The 6,357-nt window shown below is 27.4% G+C and overlaps 1 pseudogene; it reads right to left on the minus strand.

The window, feature by feature from the left end:
• Nucleotides 1-737: 737 nt before the first annotated feature.
• LOC111026653 lies at nucleotides 738-5,000 on the minus strand (annotated as a pseudogene).
• Nucleotides 5,001-6,357: the final 1,357 nt, after the last annotated feature.

The following is a 6,357-nucleotide window of genomic DNA, read 5'->3' on the forward strand; positions in this document are numbered from 1 at the left end:
CAGTGGCGCCGAAACCAAAAAAATGAGGTAGGGCAAACGTTTAAAATTATTGAACACCACCACCCCCTGACCAATAATATTTTACGTTTACAATAAATATATATATACACATATATACATATTGTATTTTATACATAAAAAGTTGATCTCTTCACTAGTAAAGTAAAGTTTCTCTTTATAAGACATTTCTTTTATTAGATAAACCATATCAGAAGCCATCATACATACTTTTATTTTAAATTGAAATTTTACCAACCTTATTATACCTAATTCCAAAGTGACTTACTAGACCTAGACTAGACACTATTTATGTTATAACTTATAAATATTGGATGCTTACTATATGGTAAAGAGGTTAACAAGATAATTAATAGCACTTTACCACAAATTAAGATTTAAGTTCTGACTATTAGGTAGGTAATGTAGGTATTATATGCTATGCTATTATGTGCATGCAATGCTTCTTCTGATAAAAATTAAGTTGGACATTTTACAATTTATTTCTTAATAAATGTTGATGTTTCAAACTATTATTGTCAATAATATTATGATTTTAAATAATTTTCAGTTTGTAAGTAGGTACCTATAATGGAAAAAAAAAACTGATTTTTACTTGGATGCAAATGAATATATCCTTGTGGAACATTCTTCACATTCTGTATATTACTTTATAGTATCCACATGTAATATACATCAATACATAATAATATAATAGTACAAAAAAACCTTAATTTTGTTTAGTATATTAAACATTTATTAAGTACAGAGCTTTTACCTGCCATAGAATTAATTATATTTTCGATGTTCGGATGAATATCTCTTTCACAGCTGATTTTAATTAAATGTTCAAGTCGTTCTTGTATCATAGAAGTTCTTAATTTTGTTTTAATAAGCTTCAGTTTTGAAAAGCTTCTTTCTACACTACAGCTAGTAACTGGTAGAGTTACGCTTAGTTTTAGAACATAAAACAGATTTGGAAATACATTAGCTAAATTAGCTATAGTGCTGTACAGAATATTTTAAAAATTTGTAGTGTGCTGGCCATATTTGTTTTATCTTGTTCGGCACTCTCTCTATTGTCATCATTATCATCATCCACATCAAAATTATAATCAATATCAAGATTACATTCTTCATCATTTTGATCTTCATAATTATTAAATGAACCATGAAGAGTTTTAGGGAGTAGCACAGAACTTTCAATGTCTATGAAGTTATTACAAAATTGTAGATATTCTGTAATTAAAATATCTCTATCAATCATTGTATGCATCAAACATAACTTTTCAAAAGAGTCACGAGGAAGAGAATTTGGATTTCTATTTATTTCTTTAATCCTTCTTCTTGAAAGTAGAGACATATCTTTTAAAGCACCGATATTTGTTGAATCAAAACGAGTTTTCAATTGAGATAGTGTTATATCAATAACAGAATTGAATATTTGTACTTCAAATTTTTTTAATGGATCACTTGTTCATCACATGCCATTTCACCTATACATAAAAACAATACAAATTAAATTAAATTTTAAATCGACAGAACATTTTTGAAAATTTAATATTATATAATAAAATATATTATAATACCTGCCATTCTAGGAACTTTTTTTTTCTTGTAATTTTTAGTGGATCAAATGATATAGCACTACTTTCCAAAAATTCATCAGCCATGTTTTTAACAATTTTAAATTCCTTTCTTAATTTAATAAATTTTGATATTGAATTTTAAAGAATATTTGTAGCTAGTAAAATATCTAAATCACGAGATTGAAACTGCCGGTTCTAATATAAGAAATATACTTTTGAACACAAAAGCTGTTAATACAAATTTGTATGACCTAAAATATGTTACGAGGCCACTGCAAGTAGAACGTATTATAGGGTCACCTTTCTCGTAGTCTTTAATTTGGCTTAAAGTTTTTAGCAACGCATCATGACATTTTAATACAGTATTTAAAGCTGCTGAATGTGAACTCCAACGAGTGGTACTTACACGCTTTACAGCATGAGACTGGGAGTGTTTAATTTGGTTTTCTCGAAATAAAGCAGCTCTTTTTTTGGAGCACCAAATAAACACATATAATGATTCTAAATGACCAAACAAATCTATTGCATTGGAGTCTGATGAAACAGCTTGTTTGACTATAAGTGCTAAACGGTGTGCATGGCACCAAATAAATAATGCTCGAGGATTTTCTTGTTTAATGCGGACTTGAAGACCTTTATAATTTCCCGACATATTACTTGCACCGTCATAGGATTGCCCAACAAGTTCTTCTTTCCAATGATATTTTTGTTTTTCCATAATCGTTATAAATAAATCATATAGATCTCGTCCACTAGTAGCAGGAGATTCTTTTACTGCAACAACTCTTTCAAATACATCTCCTAACGACTCATCAACGTAGCGAACCACAAAAGACACTTGTTCTTTCCTCGATGCATCAAATGTTGAATCTACAGATATACTGAACATATGAGATTTTTTTATGGCTAATTGAATTTGCGATGAAATTTCTTCTGAAATAGATTCAATGAGTTGGTTTTGACGTTGCCAAGTTACAAAAGAGTATTCTTTTTTTCCTGAACTTTCAATTTTGTGTAAGTGTTCTGATAACGGTATAGAGTTTTTTGCCATTAAAATTACTAGATCCTTGAAATTACCATTTCGAATATTAGAGATCCCTGTATCTGTATGCCCTCTAAAAGCAAGGTTATGATGTGCTAAGTATAAAACAATGTCTACTAATTCTGTAATAACTTGCCTGTTCATAGCAACTTGAGTTTTTCGTTGGTTTTGAAGGGCTGGTAAAATAGGTACACTTGTTTGTCTCAAATTAAATTTTAATGAAGAAGTTACATGATCTACTGAAGTTTCATGAATATGAATTGCATGCACACAATTTTTCCATGAATTAAATCCTTCTTTTGTCCAAGATTTAGCTAGGGAACTATGTAAATTGGTTCCAAACAAAAAACAGTGCAAGCAATAAATTTTATTTTGACTCGGTGAATAAGAAAGCCAATCTCTATGGTGTTTAGTTTTATCAGGATGAACTCGGTAATAGTGAATGTCATTGAAACTTCTTTTGTTAGTCTTTGGGAAAATCTTTTCAGGCATGTCATTCAAATATGGTTGACATGGACCATATTCCAAAATTAAATTCCTAATTTCATGAGTCAAAGAAGTCATTTTGATGAAATTAGCTGGATCATTTTTAAATGTTCTTTCTAGGTTGAAATTTCTATCTCCTAAAAAATAATATATATATTTTTTAAATTTTATATTTAAAAATATTATTTTTATATAAATTTTACAAGCTGAAAAAAAATTAACGCAACTTTTAATTTTAAACTTAACTTTTATTTTTCAATATTAACTAACTTAAAAAGTTAAAAATAAATAGTTAACTTGCCAAACCTTGGTGATTGGCAAGTATTATGTAGGTTTAAAATTCAGTTGGTAGTTACATTAAAAATTATACCTTGTCCTTCAATGACTTCTGGATCAGTTATCTCATTTGAACATACATTTTTATTTTCTATAAAGAAAAAAAAAGTTACTTTGAAATTATACATATTATAATTATAATAAAAAAAATAAAATGCATAACTTCTACTTTATCGAAAACTAGAACAGACATATTTTGATCTTCAAAGCTGTTGTTAGGACATGAAAATTCATTCTCTGTTCAATATAAAGAAAACAATTGTTTATACATAATGTTAAAAATTCAAAAATTCTTTATTATATACCTTCAACATCGATGGTGATTGAAATTGGATCTTCCGGTGTTTCATTATCACATGCATTGTTATGCTCTATTCATCATAAAGAAAAATATGTTACATATAGTAATATCAGAAAAAATTATAAGAACTAATAAACTACCTATACCTTGTACTTCAATGACTTCTGGAACAGTTATCTCATTTGAATATACATTTTTATTTTCTATAAAGAAAAAAAAGGTTACTTTTAAATTATATATATTATTATTATTATTATTATTATAAAAAAAATATAATACATACTTCCTACTTTATCAAAAACTGGAACAAACATATTTTGATTTTCAAAGCTGTTATGACATGTAACATCATTCTCTGTTCGATATAAAGAAAAAGTTGTCTATGATATTAGGAAATATATCCAATTTATATTTAATACACTTTATAGATATACAGATAATCACTAAAAAATTGTATTAATTATTTTATCCATTAAATAAAAGTTTAAAAATCAAGACAAACCCACAATATATAAATATATCAATGTCCCTTATTGTTTACAAGCATACAACTATTATGATAATAAGTATAAAAAATAATTTTAAAGAAATGGAAAATTTTTTTTAAAAATTTCAATTATTACACTAAATGAGTACTTAGTAAATAGTCCAGCCCTTGTACCAGTGTGCAGTACAACACAAATTGTGCAGATCAAAATAAAATACGCAGTTCTAAAACACTAACTGTGCAGTACCTGGCTAACTATTTATTCTTATAGCTACATACAATTAGTCAATTAAAGATTGTTAACTGTTAAGTATAGTAATCAGCAAATATTCTGTTATAAAAAGAGTTAAAATAAAAATATTGTAACATAAAAAAATAGATGTATGATCTCAAATGTCTTTCTTAAAAATGATATGATTAAAAATATGAGTTTAAACTCATTAGAATGACTGTAAACTATACATAGGGCCATAAAGGTCTAGGAATTACATATTTAACAGAAAATTAATTTACAACAACTTATACACTAGGTAATATATCATAACACTTACCAGTTTTTTTAAATTTTTTTGCATTAAATTCCGGTTCAAAAACTATTCCGGTAGAATAACTAGAAGGCGTAGTAGATTTTTTAAAATATGTAAATAAACTTGAAGAAGAATTTTTTTTTTTACTGTTTTACACGCACTTATATGTCGTGCCCAATTTGTCGGATTTAAATTATTTTTTTTTTTACCACATACATTCTTCAACGACAGACATAGTAAATATAAACGAATAAATATAATTGTTATGAAAAAGTAAATGCTCACAATTCAGTATTCAAAATGTTTTTACAAATAATAAAAATTGAAAAGACCTGAAAACGCAGAGCCGAAGTATTTTTCGTCAATCGGTGGTTGGTTTGCGGGTGTTGTAAACTATAGCCATGGCTTAAATATACAAGGTTATTGCAATAGTACCCCCACTATATCATTTTATCACGTTAAGGAATTAAAATGGCAGCGTAAGGGGACGACGTATACTGGCTATATTATTATGATATTATATGCTATGATATGGACTGTAGTACTGTACCCTTACGCTGCCATTTTATTTTTATTTGATAACAATTTGGCTATGTGCAATAACCTTGTATATTTAAGCCATGACTATAGCTAAGCAATATGGATGAATTATAATGTATAAGCGTGTTTAACAGTACGATAACGCGCAGATTCTATTAATAAATCAACAATAACAAAGATAACGAAAACCATTTTAAAAACGTTATGTAGTAATATTAGTGACAAGTACGTGATAAGAACTAGCATATTACTAAAACTATACTACTAACTACTATATTTACTAACTATAATTATCATGATTATGGCTGTAAAGGCGTAGGCTACATTAATAAGTCTAGTTGGCAGGTAAAATTAACTCGTTGACACAACCACTGCACCACCAGACCACCCACCCACAACCTAAATATTATGAGGTAGGGCATTCGCCCTACCTGAATATAGGGTTCGGCGGCACTGGTGCCCGTTGATTTACATGGCTGCTTGAATTTTTTCGTTTTTTTTTTCAATTTTCTTCACGAACTTTTTAATTTCTTATTATCTTGTTTTAACTTATACTTTTACTTTTGTGTTATTATACACCATATTTCATTTTTATGTACATGTGTTTTTTTTAGTAAAATTGTTTTGTGTTATTATTATATCTTACATTTGATTACATGTATCTACTGTCACTTTGTGTTACCTATATAACATATAATGAAGAAAATAATTTATTCATTTTAAAACTTTTATAAATAAATGTCATATAATATATTTTTTGTGGTCTATCCGAGCGGTAACTGAATGGTGAATTCTATACACAATTATAGCTTGCATTCTGTACCTAATTAATACAAAACATTAATATGATATACCTATTAATTTCAATAATTATGTCTACAAAATAAGAATTGGTCAAGAATTTAACTATGCAATTAATATATAATATAACACTAACGCAAGTATTTGTCTGTATAGAAAGTCTATGTGGAAATTAGTTGGCTGTTTTACTATTGAAATTTTTATAGTACAAACTATTATCAACAACAATAGTAATAGTAAGTATTAAAGGT

This window comes from Myzus persicae, unplaced genomic scaffold (genome assembly GCF_001856785.1).
Source record: "Myzus persicae strain clone G006 unplaced genomic scaffold, MPER_G0061.0, whole genome shotgun sequence".
NCBI lineage: Eukaryota > Metazoa > Arthropoda > Insecta > Hemiptera > Aphididae > Myzus > Myzus persicae.